General features: G+C 43.6%; 1 long non-coding RNA gene across 1 annotated transcript; it reads right to left on the bottom strand.

Annotated features, from left to right (window-relative positions):
• Positions 1 to 303: 303 nt before the first annotated feature.
• LOC137478580 (uncharacterized) lies at positions 304 to 13,560 on the bottom strand. The gene is made up of 3 exons (XR_011001672.1): positions 13,427 to 13,560; positions 2,555 to 2,620; positions 304 to 1,208 (listed from the first exon to the last, which is right to left on the bottom strand). It is a non-coding gene; the product is annotated as an uncharacterized lncRNA (long non-coding RNA).
• Positions 13,561 to 19,450: the final 5,890 nt, after the last annotated feature.

The raw sequence follows: 19,450 nt of genomic DNA, 5'->3' as shown, positions 1-19,450 counted from the left end.
CTCCCAGATGCTTGCTGAGTGCCATTTCTACTTTCTTCTACCTATTCCTCCTTGAACTGTAACTTTTTACATTTGTTTCAGTTATCAAAAGTGAAACTTGACAAACACAGTAATGAACCCCAGGCCAGGTTTCTAATGTTTATCTACCACTTCGTGCAAAGGCAAGAAAGAATTTTTAGAATTTGACCAGCAAAAGGTCCTCAATACTAAGACATGCATTTTAAGGTTTCTCTGTGTGTTTTTGTTGGGTTTTTTTTTTGTTTGCTTGTTTTGTTTTGGGGTTTTGTTTGTTTGTTTGTTTGTTTAATGTGTATAGCAATAGATATTAAAGCACTCAGAATAGCTGAAAATTCTAATGTTGCTTAATAATAGCATTTATTTTAACATCCGTGGTTATATATATATCATCTTGAGGTTCATGTCAAGAGGGAGGGTTTGTTTTGTTTGAACCACAGAGCTGTGGTGCATGGTCCAGACAGTCTTTATTTTATTTAGCTTATGAAAAAACAGGAGACAAAGTGTTTGCATCTCCAAGTATCTCAATAAACCCATGGATTATTGCTAATACCAGACCTCCGTGAATCTCACCCCAGGCCCAGTATTGCCATTGATTACACTGAGGTTTTCAACAAGCTGCCAGCCCATGAATCCTCCAGAGGATGAGAACAGACAAAAATAAGTGGGTGGGGTAAAGAGGAAGGGGATGTTTCAATTCAGAGGATGCTCTACTAAGCATAAATTGGCTTGAAAGAACAGGAACATAAACAACACACCACCCTTGGCAATGAGCAAGTTAGCAAACAAAAATACCCCAGGACTTTTTGTAATGGTGCCTGATAAATATCAAAACGGTCCTTGATTTCATTTAAATGTTAAAACTGAATTTGGATCTGAAAACAAAGGATAAACATATTTCTTCTGACATTTAGTGAAGCCTGATGACATGCAATTTCATTTATTTTTCTTTATGATGTAATTTTTGTAAGTGATACCAGTTGTCATCGAACGTCACAAAAGCCAGGCTTGCCTCAAGTCATCAATATTTATTGTTCTCTTCCAGCAGAGCCTGTTTCGAGTTTGGCGCGCATGGCTTTAATTGTTTAACGGAAGAGTTGAGTCCAGCCTACCCTGGAATAAAACACCAGGCTGAGATGGATCTGCTGACATGATGCAATTGAGATCTTCTGGCAGCTGGTGCAGCAAATGCCCTTTAAAGGAGAAAAAAAATAAAAAGAGGGGAGAGCTGGGGATCTAGCTGGATGCTGGATTAGTAACAGGATACTGGGCTGTTTGCTTCTGGGTCAGTCATTCGAGTCCTCCCTGGGCTGGAGCAGCCACCACCTCCTGCCACTGCAGGGTCACTGGGCCCCCACGGACCAGAGGCAGGTGTCCCCAGCATTCCACATGGCATTAATTAATGCCATGGTTCTCTGGAGAAGCCAGGAGAGAACAGTGGTAAACAAACCTGCCCTGAAGGGTGAGATTGAGACAGACCAGTCTGAGCCCCTGCTATCCCTGCCTTCGTGAAGGAGACACCTCTAGCTGTACCTGGAAGGGCTTCTGCTCCTTCAGCCTCTGCTTTGGGCCTCAAATCCTACATATTATGGGATCACAGGGAACAAAACCAACAAAAATCCTCCAAATCCCACACCCTTCTCTTCTCTACTGCTTGTTCTTCCAGTGTTGTCCAAACTTTACACATCACAGGAAATGATGGCACATCCCTCAGAGGCACTGTGAAGGAGGGACATCTTAACCCATGGACACCCATAGTACCAGCCTCTCACAGACCCATCCTGACTGTTTATTCTCTCCTTTCAGGAGACTTCCAAGTCCCCATGCCCCTCTTCTTTTGCCAAAGGGAAGTTTAACTTCATGGGTGTTTCAGGTCTGACAGGAAGAAAAACTTTTGGCGATGTGCAGCCACTGAAGCACAAAAATGAACAGGAAAGGCCCATTTAAAAGAGTTGGGGACTGGAGCAGTGGAAGTTTGACAAGGAGAGGGATGCAACAAAGACAGAAAAGATGACATTTTTTGGAAGAAGTGCTGTAAGCTTGAGCCTGTCTGGAGAGTTGCATAAAATTGACTGGAGCAGCTGAAAGCAAGGAATAAAATTCACCTGACTTGTCAGGAGAACATTGTTCACAAAACCTTGATAATTTCGCTTTTAAAGTACACAGACTAAGTCACATATGTGGAGGCATATGTGATTGCTTTCTACATTTCCTTTAACTGGGTGGGAATTTTTTTTGTTTTTGTTTTTTGGTTTTTGTGGTTTTGCTTTGGGTTTTTGGGGGTTTTTTTGGGGTGTTTTGTTTTTAGGTTTGGTTTGGGTTTTTTTTTTTTTTGGGTCCACACAGCTGGTAGAGGGAGCTTGTACAGCCTCAGTTCACATTTGTCTTTGTGAATATTTTATGCTACCGCCCAAGATATCAGCACTAGATCACCACAGCACAGCACAGGTGCTTTACAGCTCAGATGTGCCTAGGATTAGACAGCCTAAAAATCTCATGCTAAAAAAAAAAAAAAAGAAGTTAAATTTTCCAGACTTACAGTTTTAATTGGCTTTCTAAGTCTCCTCACACGTGGCATGAGGCAAACTGCATTTTGCTCGCAGGCCTGCAACACAGGGAGGTTTGGTCAGGATCTATTAAAACCTCTTTTCATCACATGCTTGACTTCCTTTAGCAGTGCTCTGAGACTCCATGGTTTTCTTTATTTGTTATTTTGCATTTATCAACCCTGGGTCCTTCATGCACATTCATTAAGGAGGTCTCACAGCATGCCTGTGAAGTGAGTTGCTACTTCTGCTCACTGCATCTCATATAGAGGAAAACCAAGCTGAGCGACAGCTTTGTGTGCCTCCAAGGGGGATACCAGGACACGGTGAGGAGTCCAGTCCTTTAGAGAAGGCTTTTTGGAGAACATTCCCCCAGGTGCCACCTTCCTAACTGTGCTCAAGGTGCTACTGTGCCAGTGGGAACAAATTAAACCACTGTGTTGCTTATTGTTGCCTCTCCACCTTATCCCTGCGGCTGTAAATCCCCCAGGGGTGTAGTGGAGCAGGTTTGGGTTGACCTGCCATGGGGACCACTGACGGGGACTGCTGCCACCAGCCACCTCTGGGAAGGACATGGGGCTGAGCCAGGATGCCCAGGTACCCAAGGGCTGCAGGGCAGGCAGTGCCTGACTCAGACACGAGCAGCCTGCTGGATTCTGCTGGTGCAGACACCTGCAGACCAGCTGCTTTCATCAACACAGGCTGCTCTGTGCCTGGGCTGGGAAGCCCAGAGTGCCAGAGAATGGCAGTGGGGTTGCCAGGCTGATTGCTAAAAGCATCAGAGGTGGTTATCTGTCTCTACAGCTGCATTGACACCTCCTGGGCTTTTGCTAGCCAGCAGTGGTCTCTGCTACAGCCTCACAAAGGCTGCCAGCTCAGGGCAGGGAGCTCCAAGGCTCTGCTCCCTTAGCAAGGTTCCTGCATTGCAGGAGCAGCAGGACAGCCAAGCCCAACAGAAGAGAGATAAAACATGCTCTGCATTAGACTATGCACCAGTACCTGATCTGGGGAACTCCCTGCCCAGTATGAGACAAGATCCCAGCTCAAGATCCAAGACAACCAGCTCAGGATACAACCTGTGTGTTTTCAGCAAAGTCTGCACTGGGAGTTCCAAGACCCCAAGCCGTTGAGCCCAAAATTTCTTACCTTCAGAAGTGATGCTCTTTGAAGCCTGCCTCCAGCAGCAGCTCAGCTTCCTTCCTGTCTCTCCCAGCCGCCTTCTCTGGAGCTGTGCCACATCCTACATGACAACCCCTGCCCGAGGATGCCATCCTGCTGCCTGGTGTTGCATCAGGAGATGGCCCAGGGGAACCTGCACGTCATCAGGGTGGTCTTTGACCATTTCTGTTTGTTTCATGCTATGTATGTTATGCTGCTTGGGAAAAAATCTCTCTCCCCATCCTTGCCCTGACTCTATGACAGGGGCTTGACTCCAAGAAATGTGAAGGCAGCTGAGAACTGAGTGCAGGGTGATACTCTCTCTTTTCGGGCTGTAAGCTATCATACAGAGTTTGCTCATCTGGGAGCAGTAAGCTTGCCTGGGAGCAGTAAGTTTGCATTTCCTTTCAAAAACCATAAAATAGTTCTTCAATCTACTCTCATTTTCAAATTTTGATAGAGAAGTCAGTTTGTTTTTTCTTTTTCACTAAGAAATCCCACTAGAAAATGTAAAATATGTATTTATATTCCTGACATGTCAGGTCTTTTTAAACAGAAGCAGAAAGGAACTGAGTTGAAAACACAGCCTTTTCCTACAAATTATTTTAATTTTGGCTGAATTTTTCAATTTTCTATTTCATTGCCAAACTGAATTTCTACTCTTCCACAGGGAGAGTAGAATCTTTGCTGGTGCATAAGATTTTTTGTCCAATTTTCAAACTCTAGTGCAGCTCTGTTACCTTAGAGAATGTTTTTTCCATGACACTAGAGGATAGCCCATGGAGAAATTACTTCATAAATATAATGGAAGAGGCTGGATAATGAGCTGTAAACGTGCAGGATGGCCTTAAATGTAAGTTTAAATAAAAATATTAATTACAGGACCATGTGCATACTGCCTGCTCTTTAATGCAGCATTTAGGTCTGTCCTAATGCCATCCTTCAGTCTGGTTCCCATCCAGTATTTCCAGTTGTGAAAGGTCATTTTTCAGATTTCTGGTAGCTATGAAGCATCATCCAGTAGAGGCAATATCTGGTGATCTCTCATTTGTTAAAAGGCTCTGGGAGTACTAACCTTTACAGAACAGCACATTGAATTTTGGGTGAGTGTTATGTGCTGTGAAGATTAATAATGCAGGCTGTGGGAAACTGTGGAGCACACAAGGAAGAAAACCACATAGAATACTTTTACTTGATAGTGAGAATCAATGTTTTCAGAGGAGGCAATGTAAGGAGATGTTATAAATATACCCTGCACCCCCAACAGGTGTTCTTTGGAGTGAGGGTGTATGGGAAATATTTTCTTTGCAAGAAAGAGAGGAAGAAAACTCACACTCTTCAACAAAACACCTTCTGGTAGGTAGAAGAAGAAACCTGTTTTCAAAGAGGTCTTCCATCTCTTGAAGCAGCGTTAGCCGTCACCTGTTTGTGAAGAGACAGGTTGCCATATCCATGGGGAGCTGATGAAATATCTTGGGATAATAAGTGGCCTTTACAAGAGCCTTTACTTAAAAAATTTATTTACCGATGTTGGTTTAACATTCCTTGCTTAAGAGTTCCTGGGTATCACCAAGGACAGTGGTCTTTTCTGCTGCATGCCTGCAGTCTGGGGCTGAACAGGGACGTGTTAGTTCCAAATCCAGCAGTGCTTTTCAAACTGGGTTCTGTGGGCTAATTCCCAACTGAACGCTGGAAAGTTTAGTTTGTATTGGCAGATGCTGGCTCCAAAAGGTAAACTGTGTGCCCTGCCTGTTTTAATAAAACAGACCTGTCTGTATGCACGTAACTCTCCCAGCTTCTTCAGGCCCTTTCAGTTCTTTGGATGACACTGGCCAAATGCCAGACCTCCAGTGCCCAACCAGCACGTGGCTAAACCCACAGGAGAGGCTGGAGCACCTCATGGTGTTGATAAAGCCATTTCTGCTGAAACACCCAGAATTTTATCTTTATCCAAAACATCACTGAGCTGGGCCAAAAATACCATTAGCTATTTCCATCCTTATCCCTAATGTGTGCACAATGGAAAAAGTGAAACATGATGGTAAAAAAGGTTTGGGTTTTTTTCAGATGTAAGAAGATAATTTCTCTGGGAAAAAAAATCATTCTTGTTATATCCAACTTCTGTTTTGAGGACTTGATCCTGCAGAGCTCCTGGCTCCACCTCGACTATCAAGAATTACAAAATGAAATGGAAAAAAAAATCCCAATTGTTCCTTAATCCCAAAGCCACTGATAATATACAGTTAGACATTCCCTTTGGAAAGACATGGCTCTGGAAAAGAACCAGATATGAGCTTGGGAGCTCCAGTGCTGGCCTGGAAATGTTACTCTGTTCAAGTCAGGCAGTTTGTGTGGAAGTGAGTGCTGTGTCTCATCAAAAAGGATGCAGGACAGAGTTTAAAACATGAATCAGGACCATGTGGTTTACCACTCTTCATTAATAAACTCCTTTGTTCCTTCACACAAAGGTGTGGAGCATTCCAGGTGAATACACTTTATGGCACTATCCACCTTGGACAAACAACACCCAGTGTAGTGTTCCTGCAAACTCCTTGGCCAAATAATCTCTGGGATTCTTGTCAGTGGTCTGAAGAGGGAGGAAAAGGTCATTCATGGAGAGAATTAGGAGCCACTGACCTCCATGCGAAAATTTCTTTCTTGTGCTTCCTTTGTCCTTTCCTATTTTATAACAATAAGACTGTTTTAGAGGGGCAGGAAAGGAGTTGTTTGGGAATGGAGGTGCTGCATTTCGGTTTGTGGGTATTTTTTTGCTTGTTTGGTTGGTTGTTTTTATTTTTTTTTAAAGTGTACGTAATTTCACAATTAGCCTACAGCAAAAATTAGCCCTTCATCTAGATTCACACACACAGAAAAATAGACTTTTTCCTGGGACTGTAGTAAACAGTTTTAAAACAGACATAGCCCGAGGTGACGCTGTTCTTGTGCTTTTGTTTAGAAAGAAAAGGATAAAAAAATGTGAAATGGATCATTCCTGAGTGAATTAAAACTGTAAATGACTGTTAAAAACACAATTGCCAATCATATGGGCAGATGCTACATCCTACTATATAATAATGTCTCCACCTGGAAAAAGGAAGGGCAATTTAATTGACAGATATTTTCAAATCCATAATAATATACCCTACTATGAGTTAGTCAGAGTTTGATGCTGTAGCCCTTATTCTTGGCAGTAATCTTTGCTCACTAGAGCAGACTACTGGTTTCACCTTTTACCAGCACTAAACTGGGGGGAAAATAAAGAATATCCACAGATAAGTTTTTATCTTTGTTAAGGTGACACATTCTCTTCAACCATTCAAGAAATATCATCCTCTCTTATCACCCTCTCCAGGTCTTCAAGTACCTACATGGGAAGAGGTTTCTGATGGAAGAAGAGTCTTTAATCTAGCAGAAAAAGGCATAATGAGATCCAGTGATTGAAAGCTGAAGTTAGACAAATTCAAACTATCTTATCTAGGAACTTGGTAGATTCCCCATCACTTTTGAAGTCTTTAAGAAGATATCCAGTCTTGATGTAAAAGATATGCTCTAGATCAAACAGAAGTTATGGGTTTGATGCGAAAATTATTGGGTGAGGTTCTGCAGTCTGTGTTATGCAGGAGGTCAGGCAAGAGAATCATAATAGTCCCTTCTGGCTTTAAAATCTGTGAAGCCCAAACACGACTTCAATAAGGAAAAAGCAAGCCACCCTGACGACCTCTTCTGCCCACAGAACTTTAATTTTGGAAACAGAAGCTGGTTAAAGCAGTTCATCAGCCTTACCTGGACTCTGCTTAGCAGACTATTCGTAACACCTCGGGATCTTTCAAAGAAAGAAATTTAAAAACAGTCTAGTTTCTCTTTAATAAAAGAAGTTGGAAAGCACTGACTGGTTTCTCAACCAGCTATTTCCTGTCAAACTATAACAAATTTGCTTTAAATTTTCACAGCAAGACTTTTATTGTTGTTTGTCATAATTGTCAAAATTTATTTATTTGATACTCCTTATAACATATTCCTGCAAATGAAAAAGAATTGAACTAATTAGGTAAGATTCCTACATTTAATAGTATTTCTATAGCTATTAGATATGGAATAAATAATGTCCTATAATCACATTATTTTTATTGCTTTTCTACTCTGTAACTGGTTTACAAAATAACTTTCGAGTCCCAACAATACCAGCTTTCACAGTTTTATCTTGAGTCCTGATAATTTTCCTTAAATTGCCAGCTCCAGGAGTCATATGAATATATGAAAATATTTTAATTTCTTAAAAAAAAAAAAATCTTTCATAGTGGCTGCTAGTAAAGTTTGAATACATGATACTCCCTCCTCAAAAGACCTAAGCAAAGAGCTAAGTAAATAAGCACCTCCAATTCCTTTTTCATTTTATAATTTTAAGGTAAATCTCCTGATTCTGAAATGTAAATATCTGAGGTTGGCAGTCCCCAGGTCTATTGAGACTTGACTCCTCCCATGGGGAAGGAAAGTCTGGCTGGGCTAGAAAAGGCCACCCCAGTTTAACTGACTAGGCTTAAAAATACCTATTTTTCATAAATAAACAACATTCAATCTAAACCAAAGACCTGAATACAAGATGAAACCTTGGAGAATCGGATGGCTTGGTCCAGACCAGGGACTTGGTGTGACTTCTCTGACAGCACATTTCCCTCTGGTTTGGTTTGGAGGGCAGCCACTCAATTGGCCCTTTGAGCCATGATGACAATTTGGGCAAGGATGCAGCAACACACACCACAGCCCTGCCCCATTTCTGAACCACTGGCAGCATCAGCCAGATGTTTCTCATTGTGGTCTTAAAGAAGCTAAAACCAGTTTTCTGAGACACAAAATGTTTTATTGACGTGGGGCTGCTGCCATTTTTCATGCAGCATTTGGGCAGGGGGTCAGCCACCTTCACTGCTCCTGCAGGTGTCCAGGTGCCAGGGGGGAAGTGCAGGGTGTGCCCGCAAAGTCCTGGGAGTTATCACTGGATGGGAAAGGGTCTGTGGGAAACAGGAGGGGCTGTAGGTTGCAGGAGAGGGTGGGAGTGGGACTGTCCCCACATCAGGGCTACAGATGCTATCACAAGATTTGAGCTATCAAATCTTTGTTTGAAGGGTAACAGTGTGAATCAGCAGCAAGGAGGACAGAAACTCAGGGCTTAAACCCCTTCAATGCCACACGAACCTGTTTACACTGGCAGCAGTGGGGCCTCCAAATGGGCTGTGGTGCAGAAGGCATGTAAAAAGTCACAATAAATGTAAAAGCCTCCTTAAAATCTCCAGTCCTTGAAGAGGCATGGACACCCTGCCAGCTCTCCAGCTCTTTTCTGTTGTCATCTCACTCCAAACTGTCACAAGATGTCAGTGTTTTCAGATACTCCTGCTATGGCTGAGCAAACAGCCTCTCCACACTGCCTGGCTGACTTTCAATAGCATAAAATTCATCCATAGAATTGAGCCATAAGGCTCTCAGCAGAGTGGCAGTACGACAAAGAAACTTGGTGTAGGAACCACATCAGCCTCTGGCAGCGGGATCAAGGTGCAGTTGCAGTTTACCCTTGTTCTTGGGGTAGCTGAAAGGCACCTAGGTGCCCAAGCTAAGGAGGTGATGCTTATGGGGATCACTGAGTTTAATACAACCCTGGTTTTGAACTGGATCTTTTTTTTCCTCCCCTTGAAAACTTCTTTTAGTGTTCTGGAATGTGAAGTTTTTTTAAGCTGGTAAATTCCTTAATCCCAGGTTTCCCTGCATGACACACCAGTCACAATGTCCTCTGGTGGGTAGTTCAAAATACTGTCTACTGGCATTTTCCAAGTTTCTTTTGCATTCAAAGACCTTAATCCAGACCCCTCTCTTCACCCATAAATACATAGAAGGATTTTCAGGGACCCAAGGTCATCCACTTTCCCCAGAAAATATAGCATATGCAATTTCCTATCCCCTGCTGACCCTGTTACTCTGAGGCCTGGGAGTTATAAAAATGGTGGTTTGTGTTGAGAGCCCTGGGCTTTATCCTCCCAGTGAGTTGTTATTTCTATGAATGTTAAAAATCCACTTGTAAAATTTAGGTGGAGCACCTTAATGCGAAAGGCATCCACAATTACAGAGCTATCTTCAATGTCCCTATAAAACCAACACATGGGTTATAAAATCAGTGTGGGATCCTACTCTGGAAGCTTTGAATTACTCTTTTAAGGAGTCACTCATTGCCATCATCTAAATAAGAATATTCCACTAGGCAACAGACAGCAACAGTCAGACTCCACCAGCTGGATAACACTAATGTCCTCTTGTCACACCAGGCCTTCCTGACAGTATTCTGTGATCCCTGCAATTTGGACAAATGGTGCTGTATAAGATTTTTTTCCCCATCTTCTTCATGGGAGCTTTGTCCTTTTCCAGACCCAGAGATTTTTTGTTTGTTTGTTTTGGTTTGGTTTTTTTTTTTTTTTTTTGTTTTTTTTTTTGTTTTTTTCTAAGAGACCTTTGTGGAGACTGTCTGTGATAATTAGCATAATTTCAGATGGGGGTGTGTTACGGGGGGGGGGGAAAAACACCTGGTCCCATTGCATAGAAAACTCCTAGGAAAAATGAATAGGTTACAGTAATGTTTGCAGCTCAAACAGACCCATCTGAGTCGAGCCTTTTGTGTTAATACCCAGGTGTTTATTTCAGAGATGCTCTAGGTAGGCTGTCTCTGTGTGAGACAGCTGATTTATGCTGTGACTGTTTGCCACCAGCGGTCCTGCTGCCTCGCAAGCCACACCCTTTGCTGCCATCCCGAGGTTTGGATTTGATTTCCCTTGAGAAAGAAGCTTCTGTTCACATTCCCATCCACCTGTGTTGCCTCAATACAGCATTCTATGTTTCCTGCTTTTTTTACCCTCCCCTCCCCACCCCTGCGAATTTGCTCTCATTGAGTGGCATGAAGAAAAATAAAAATAAAAAAAAAAGACCACCTCCTACTAAGAGGACTAAGACCTGGGGAGCCAGCGAAGAGGAGAGGCCGTTGCCTCTAAAGTTCAGAAATAAAAAAAAATGACTTGTTCTTTTGAGCTTGCTGTTCCCTGATGTGACACTGTGATCAGTATCAAATGCTTGGTGGCAAGGATTTTTGTCAAGCTTTCCCAGCTAAAATAGATTTAACCTACCAGTTGCTCTTTGTGGGTTTAACAATGTGTGTGACAATAAAGGGCTGCTGCCGCTGCATTGTTAACACATGAATAGTCCCGGTTCTCTGTATTTACTATTGTGCACTGCAGATTTCCAGGAAGGAGTGTTTGGCTCTGGCTATTGATACATGTCCTGTTTTGCAGAAGGAGCTGAATCAGCCCCTCAGTGATTAGGTGATGTGAAGGGGCAGCTAGGATTTAATTGAAATTAAGGAAAGCACCCGATTGCCTTTGAACTGCTCTCTGGGCTTTCTCCCCTGCTCGGAGATGGTGTGCCTGGGTTCCACACTTTGCTGTCACTGCCTTTGCACGTGAGGAGTTCACCCCGAGGGCAGGAAACTTGCAAAATGCCAAAATCAAGGAAGAAATCTATTCCTTGATAGCAGTTTGTAGCTGTTCTTGGCTAGGGCTGGCCAGCAGTGCTATGGACAAGAGGAAGAGGCAAGGAGAAAGAAACTGATGTGCTCTGCGCCTCCAGGAAAAGCACTGTCAGACAGGTCTGAATGAGAAGGAAGCTTCGAGAACCCCCAGGGATACTTCTGGTGACTCTTGTGCATGTAGTTTTTTTCTCATTTTATGTTACACAGCACCATAAGCACCCAGCTGGGACTGGGCTGCCTGGGTTGGAGAAGGATGGTGAAGGCAGGAGGACTGGGTGGGATGAAGCAGGATGCTGGCAGCATCCCACTGTGTCACTCATGGGGGCCACTGACTCCTGCACAATGGTGGAGGTGTGTTCCCACAACTGTGCCCTTCCTCACTCACCTGAAACACCCTCACAGCCTCCACAGGGCAAGGGAACTGCCCGTGAACCCTGGCCAGCCCCATGAACGTCCCCTCAGGAGCAAATCTCAGCAATACCTTTTCTCCACCCAGCTTAAGGGAGCCCTTGTGAGCAGTGAGAGCCACATCTGGCTCTCCCCTGGACAGCAAGAGCCAGATGCAGTCTCAGGTGACCCAGAGTCAACCCTGGGCAGGAAAGGAAAGTTGCACTCAGGTGCTGAGAAAAAAGAAGGAGAATCCCCAAAGGGTGAAACATCTCTCCATCCTGGAAGTGATCTTTGCCGGTGTTTCTCTCAGTTTCATTTCCGTAACAATCAGCCACTTATTATTAAATCAATGCTGCTGGGGAAATGGAGTTAAATTAAGGGAGATCAGAGGCAGGAACGGAAGCGACGTCTATATAAATATCTGCCTATATTATATAGAGTACTGTAGTTAATCAATCCTGAGAACAAAGGGCTTGGCTTGAACTAAGGAACAGCCCCAGCCAAGTGAAGGAGCCCTGCTGTGGTAAGCAAGCAAACAGTGCTATCGACAAGGAAAATGTTTATAAAGACTTCTCTCCCACTGAAGGAGTTGAAAAACAAGGGTTTTCAGCCCCTGGGGCAAGCACTGGTCCCCTGGCTCTTTGGGCAAGTGCTCCTCTGAAGGTTAGCAAGCACAGGAGCCAGATGAGGGGACACCAGCTTCTCTTAACTGAGGCAAAAATCTTATTGATTATACGTTCAATAAAAGGTCAAAACTCCCTTTGAGGGTCATCACAGTTTCAGTAAAGCTCTCCCCAGCCCCAGCTCCTCTCCCTGTCTGCAGAGTGTTTCGTGCCAGTCTCTCCAGGTGGACACCTGGGGTAAAAGTGAGCTGCAAATGAGCTAATCATCATTAATGTGTCGGTGGAACCTACCAGCCTGACATCCCTCCTAATGGCTGACAAATGTCAGGGTGACTTGTATGCTTTTTTTGTTAATTGAATTGGTTAATTAGGTCCCAGAGGCCTGGCTGCTAATTGTGAGCTGCAGTGGAATATGGGTTTTAAAAAAAAATGCCACAACAACAAAAAAACAAAAACCCCCATAAAATCCAATGTAAGGAAGTTAAAACAAAAGGGAGAGATGGGGGGGTGGGGGGGGAATAACACCCCCCACTCAGTCACTCACTCACTCACATGCACACACAAAACCTCCTTTGTGTTCTTTACAATCTGTACAGTTACCTTCGCTTAATTTCTGACCTGCCACATGCTACTGCCTTCTTGATGTGTTTTTAAAAGGAGGGTTAGAGAAATTCCAAATCTGCCTTTTTTGACGAGAGCATCTGCTCAGTCAGAAACACAGTCATTAATTTTCTGCCAATTAGCAAAAAGAAAAAGAGAGAGAGAGGGAAAAAAAAAAAAAGAAGAGGGGAAAAAACCCCTCCAGATTTGCATCTTAATTTGTTACTTTGTAAAGATGTTGGTTTTTTTAAAAGTTAAATACTCCCTCCGGTTTGCCAGCCATAGAAAGTGAAGAGATGATAGCAACTTCCCACCAAGAAAAGGCAATTAATCATTATATTTTGCACTTCTGTAGCAGCTTTCATCCCCTGATCTCAAAGCGCTTTGTGAAATTATTGTATTAAGTCTCCTGCCAAGCCCCGGTGAGGGTGGCAGTGTACCAGCAAACTCCTTGGGGCCAAGGTGGTCTTAATCTGCATCTGCTGAAATGTGCCAAGGACACTAATAAACTTTATAGGAAATAATTACTAGTTTACCTGTTTCAGTGAGGGTTAAGCAGAGGCTCATGGAGCATTTGGGGGCATCCTGGAGCAATACAACCTAGAGCTGGAGGGAACATCTCGAACCACCTTCCTCTTGTCTCAGCATTCCCACTCCGTTATTAACAGCCTCGACTGGCAGCTACAGGAAGAGAGATCCCTGGCATTGTAGGCATTAAAAGTATTAGAACTAGAGCTACTCAGGAACTGGCTTCTCCTCTGTGCTAATACCTCACAGACCACGAACACTGCATCCACTCTGCTCTGAAACAAAAAACTTGGGAATTCAACCATTTCCTCCCAGGCAAAAGTTGAAACACCAATGCCCAATCACTTGAAACATCTTTTCATAAATGACATCATTGCATCATGTCTCAGCCTTGAAAACTCCTCTGTTCCTTCCCACCTTGCCAAAAGAAAATTTATTTTCAAAATCAAAGCTATTTATTCTGCATGAATGAAATGAGGGTATTGTTGTTCATGGAATTTGCTTTGTTTTTTAATCAGATGCTTCCCTCCATAAATAATTTGTGCAATTTTAAAGTAACTTATCAAAATCCATACTTTTCTCCAGAAAAGGAAAAAGTATCTAATTATCATTGAATGATGATTGCTCCTACAATAGCCTTTTCCTGAGCTGGTACTGACGTGGGAAACTTAGCCGTTTGCCTGTTTCCATGTGTATTTTGGATTTCTGGGTATTTTTCTTCCTTCATATAACAGAAGAATCCCAACGACTCAGAAAATGGGAATCCAGGTGGTTGATCCCTGGTGCTCTTCCCCGTGCAGACTTGTTGCAGCAGCAGGAGTCAGTTTGCCTCAGTTTCCCCTTCCCCTCCTTGGTCAGGGCTGGATGGTGCCCCCAGGTGCCTCCTTGGCCAACAAGGCACATGCCCTTACTCTGCTCTCTCTCCTCACCCCAGACTCCCACGGGCACCTTGGGGCTCTCAGGAGGGGCAATTTGTGGATGCTGGCAATGGAGCGCAGCCCTCAGGTGAAGATAAAATACAACGATTATCCTGCTCGCTTCCCCACCCCCCTACCTGTCGGATAGCAAAGTTGCCTTACGAGTTAAAATAAATTGCCTCACGCTCCCCACTGAAAGCATTTTGACTTTGTCTTGAATCGCGTATTCCAGTAGTCATTATACTTCAGCTCCTTCTTCTTCTTCTTCTTAGCATATGACATACATAGCAGTTCAAAAGTTGCAGCGAGCTGCTGCCAGGTCACATTCAAAGGAAAGTATCTGGGAAGCTGGCAGCTAAAAGTATCTGATAAGTTGGCACTGTTACTGCTCAGCAGGAGGAGGGAGAAGTGAAGGAAGGAAGGGGAGGGGGAGCCAGGCATGGGGGAACAGGGAAGGGGAGAGATTCAAAGGGCTTTTGTTTCTGGATCAGATTCTTCCAGACTCTGAAACTTTTGCAGAGATGTATGTGCCTGGGATTTTTTTTTCCCTTGTCTTCCTCCTCTCCATAGTTTAATGCATTAAAATAACCTATTAAAAGGCCTATATTTGCTTTCAAGCAGACTCTGAAAGGCGCTCAAGATGTCACTATTAAAACCGGCGCTGTGCTTTGCAGGCGAAGGTCTGTGGTGAGGAGAATAAAGCAGAATTGATTAGCTGCTCCGACTTTGCCAGCCTTACAAAGCCTGCGGTGTGCCACAAGTTGCTAGAGAACAGATCAGCAGCTTCTAGCCAGCTCGCCCATACACAAGGGTGCGTCACTTTGAAATCCAGCTTGGTTCTGCAAAGCCTGGCTGGCCCAACATTCCCACAATGTCCCCACATTTCCCACTTCCCCATGTCCTATTTTCCCCCTTTTGTGAGTCATCTGGGAAGAGTCCAGATTAAACCATCATGGCATTGCCTCTGAACCCAGAGAACAAAATACCCTCCTGGGAGGCTGTGGAGGGTGTTCGATCCGAGGAAGCCACAGGACCCCAGTGCAAACACCGCGGCTGTTGCCCCAAGAGTCTTGTTCCTGGCTACTTAATCGACAATGAATTCTAGAACAAACAGACTGGAAAATGTTGGAAAATGCTGCAAATGGCCAAAAGCACAAAACCAAGGCACAAAGGTAACGAGGGGATCGGAGCCCTTGTGTTCTGCATAAAAATGATCTACTCTGCACCTTTGAAATTAGGGGATGGTGTTCATGTCACGCCGTGCATCAATCTGACAATCCACCCCTGAGTAGTCATTGTCATTATACCACGGGTCACATTTGTTACAACTCTATTAATGTGTATGAAGTTACTTCTAGTCTAACACTGGCCTAAGAAAATCAGGCTTAATTAGATTCTCCTTGTAATTAAATGCAATTTATTCTTATGCTTTGTGTTATGCTTCTGGCTTGCCCGTGCTATTGTCGGCTGATTATTAGAAATGTATTTATGAAAGGTGTAACAACTGTGTAAGAGCTGTGTTTTTAGCCAACATGCAATTAGCTTTGCTTGTACCAACCCCAGCACAGCAGGGCCTTGGCCCCTGAATGCAGCTGGTGTTGGCAGTACTGCACAAATAAAGAGAAGGCACAGGCAAGCCTGATCTCATTTACCTTGGTAGATTAAGGTTATATCAGATAAAATCAGGCTAAGGGTCTGTGTTCCATGCTTAGGCCTAAACTCTTCCCAAGGAAAGCTTTGACTAGCCCTGACTAGTGATTAACTTCAGCTCTGCTTTTCCAGAGGTTTGCACGTGATTAACCTGGCCTGTTAAAAACAGGGCCACTGAACTTTAACAGAGATGAGAGCAATAAAATAAGCATGCATCAGTTCTTTAAGAGCTCAAACTCTGTGCTATTCAAACCTATGCAACTCAGCGGGAAAACACCCTTTTCCCCCTTCACAATTATGCCAACAGCTGCACAAAGTACAAGCAGAAGAGCAGATCCAAAGAGATACAAGGCTGCAGAAGCAAGTTCACATCAACAGCTGCTCTGTCCATGCACCCCTCACCAAAAATTCCCAGCCACTGGGTTTTCATTCTTTGTTTTCAGGGAAGCATTTGCTGAATGTCTCTTCCATGTCTATTGAAGTCAATAGAGTAAATTGAAAATAATCCAATACCTTCAGTAATTTCCATTTAAATCAATGGCAAACTAGGTGCAAAGACCAAGCAAGGTCTCCCTTGCTGCTGCTTAAAATAGTTTAATAGAGGGAAAACACCTTTGCAGGTGAGCTGGCTCAGGGAGAATGAGAGTCTGAAACAGATTGTGGGAACAGATATTTTCCCCACCACCACCTACATTCTCAAATAACCTGATTATTCTCGTTAGCGCTGCATTCAGATGGCTGCAAATGAATAAAAGAAAGCAGGGGCAGGAGCGGGTAGTAAATCCTCCATATATGAATATGAATATATGAGTTTAGGCAGCTCCCTCCCACTCCTGCTAAAAAAAGTTTTAATCTTGGCTGCTCCATGCATATTGACTGGCTGCATATTGACACGCCACCTGCTGAGGCTGCTTCAGCTATTGATAACCAATGCCATCACGCCTACAGTTCAAACACCGACTGGCGGCTTTCATGTTTGTAAACAGTATTGATCTGCATAAATCAGCTTGCCATTAGACTGCCGGATTAAACAAGGACGAAGACAGAACATTTGTGAGATTAAATCCGGAAACAGTTAATTAAAAGCTGAGCAATAAACCCAAGCTGTAAACAGCAGGCAATTAATTCAGGCATCTGTAGCTGTATGTGCACAGTCCTTCGCCACGTTCCTGGCTGTGCCCCACCCCGGTCTCCTGTCCCCCCACCTGCCACCTGTCCCCAGCACCAGCATTCTGCCTCCTACACCCATCACCAAGACCCATGCTGGAGTGCTCCCTCACCACACTGCTGCAGAAGGGACTCTGAAAAGGACTCTTGAGATGTAGGGACATTTTTTTGTGAGGAAGGGGAGAGGGAAGCTCTCCAGGCTTTCCTTGTGCACAGCGTGGTTGTGTTGCAGTAGAAGACTTCACGTAGCTGCCTTGTGAGCAGTGATGGTCCAGACCTGGGAGACGAGCCAGGGATTCCTCTGGTCTAAACATCTTTTCTGACACTGACCCCCAGCACCTGGCCTCAGGGTCATCACTCCAGTGCTTCACTTCAGTTTTCCCAGCTGCAATGGAGAAGATCAGGCCGTACTCCTCAATTCAGCCATACTTTCCAGCGACAAACAACCCATTTGATGAAACAGAAATTTCTGGCATTTACACAAATATTCATTTTTGGGACAAACAAACAAAAGAACCCCAGATCAATGATCTCAAAAAAATAACCAGCAAGGTTTGAGGATTTTCAGGTTTTCACCCTTCCCTACTGGTTTTCAGTCCCTTCTTTCTCTCACTCTTTCAAATGAGAAAATGAGAAAGAGAAAAGAAGGAGAGAATTAAGGCTGCTTAAAGGAGGAAGGAAGAGTTCATTTAACTAAAAGCAAACAAGTAAATTTGGATAAAAATAAATTCAAAGGTTATTTTTAATTCTCCCTTGAAAAGTTTCCCACATTTTCTAAGCAGATCTGTTAGTTACATGCCCTCAATCCATGCCTTATAGAATTACAGTTAAGTTGGCTTCATTACAGATGATTTAATGGTTATTTTACACTGCATGTGGAGAACTTGGAGGCTCTAAAAACAGTGCAGTGTGACTGAGGCTATAACTGTGTGGGATTTATAGGGTCATACCCCTCACAACATTCAAGAAGGACGTGCATCCTCCTACCAACTTTGTTTTCAGAACTGGGTAATTAGGGCACAAAAACATTATGGAAAACGAGAAAACGAAGTCAGACCTCTCAAAACCTTGTCCAACACATGACCAATGGGCTATCACTAGCAGCAAGCAGTGTGAACTGTCAGCAGGTCCACACTAGCCCCAGGGGCTGTTCTGCTGGGCTTTTCCTGTCCTGATGCTTCCTACGCAGTCTCATGCTGATTTTATAGAGGAGAATTGAATCCTGTTATTTGTAGATGGGCAGATGAATGTTTCTAACAGGGGCTGGCTATACTCCTACAAATGGTCCCAGTGGATTGTAACTGACAAGAGTGGATGACAGAAACACCTTACTTCTCCAAAGGTGGATTTGTGATGGCACCACAGCCAAGGCTTCATCCAACTCTGGCTCCAGGAGCATGGTGTGCTCTGCCAGGTGAAACTCCTGTATTTTGGAACCCCCATCCATTTTCCAGGTGTAATCCAAATCACTGTAAACTACTCCCATTGAGGTTTTCCATTTACATAATTTTCTCTCCCATGGGAAGAGAGCAAGAAAAAATACCTAATGAGCAGCCCTTGAAATTAAATGTCCGTTACTCATCTTTTTGCAATGGTGTTTTGAGATCATGTCCCTAGCCCTCTGCTCTGGACCATGGCAAGAAATCAGTAGACAAAATATTTATTTTTTGAAGGCTTAGACACTATCAAGTGTATAGGCAAATAACATGCAAAAGGAAGATTGCACAGAAGATGGGTGAGAGCTCTTTCTTTGATACCCAGCATCAGGAATTGGGATCATCACATGAGTAGTTTTAAAATGGTGAACGGGCTTCAAGGGCATAATGGGTATTATTTGTATAATAAATGTAAGATATTCCCAGCCAGCAGAAATCACCCCACTTTAGTAAGCAATGCCTGTGCTACCAGCATCTTGTCAGGTTTCATAAAAGGGACTAAAACCAAACCAAACCAATAACCAATAACCAGGAAAACAAAACAAAACAAAACAAAACAACTAAAAAAATCCTTTATTTTGAAAAGCCATCTTGCAGCATAATGCCAGGATGCTTCATTGGTATACTTGAAGAACTCTGAGAAGGAAAGAAAGAAATGGTGCTGTGAAAAGCACAGTGCTTCTGGTGGGGTAACTGGCAATTACATCAACATTTTGAATATGAGTTTTACTACTAATGCTAGTTTGTGTGATGCCAGAGCTGCTGCCCTAAACTCTGGATATCAGCATACATGCTCAGCATGGGCAGCAGTAACCCCAGGGGACTCTGTCACAAGGTACAGCACTCTGGAGCAGTTATCAAA

This window comes from Anomalospiza imberbis, chromosome 8 (genome assembly GCF_031753505.1).
Source record: "Anomalospiza imberbis isolate Cuckoo-Finch-1a 21T00152 chromosome 8, ASM3175350v1, whole genome shotgun sequence".
In the NCBI taxonomy this organism is placed as follows: domain Eukaryota; kingdom Metazoa; phylum Chordata; class Aves; order Passeriformes; family Viduidae; genus Anomalospiza; species Anomalospiza imberbis.
Note: the sequence above shows the minus strand (reverse complement) of the source record. Positions and strands in the feature narration are given on the sequence as shown.